Genomic DNA, 565 nt, shown 5'->3' on the forward strand with positions numbered 1-565 from the left:
CCATAACGTTAGATCCGTCATAGTAGCACATACGAATTCTCGCGCCTGCACAGTTGTACTTATTCTGCGCATATGCTGAAGGTAGGCTGGGTTATGGTAGGTTATAAGTTATTTCGCGTTAGCGTAGAGAGCACTATTTCGGATAGTTTTTTAGAGTTTTCCAAAGAAACATTCGCTTTTGAAAAAGTCTATTTTCGAAAATTAGCTCAGATATGCTTATTTCGTTCTGTATCGATTCCAGGGTGTAAACGCGTGTTTGTGTGACTCTGTAGCACACCCAGTACCTTGAAAATATTTTACCAACATCCCAGAATCACCCCCATAACGTTAGATCCGTCATAGTAGCACATACGGATTCTCGCGCCTGCACAGTTGTACGTATTCTTCGCATAGGCCGAAGGTAGGCTGGGTTATGGTAGGTTATAAGTTATTTCGCGTTAGCGTAGAGAGCACTATTTCGGATAGTTTTTTAGGGTTTTCTAAAGAAACATTCGCCTTTGAAAAAGTCTATTTTCGAAAATTAGCTCAGATATGCTTATTTCGTTCTGTATCGATTCCAGGGTGT

The sequence above is a fragment of the Odontomachus brunneus genome, unplaced genomic scaffold (genome assembly GCF_010583005.1).
Source record: "Odontomachus brunneus isolate Ranch 3 - 2012 unplaced genomic scaffold, Obru_v1 Obru_scaffold_078, whole genome shotgun sequence".
In the NCBI taxonomy this organism is placed as follows: Eukaryota; Metazoa; Arthropoda; class Insecta; order Hymenoptera; family Formicidae; genus Odontomachus; species Odontomachus brunneus.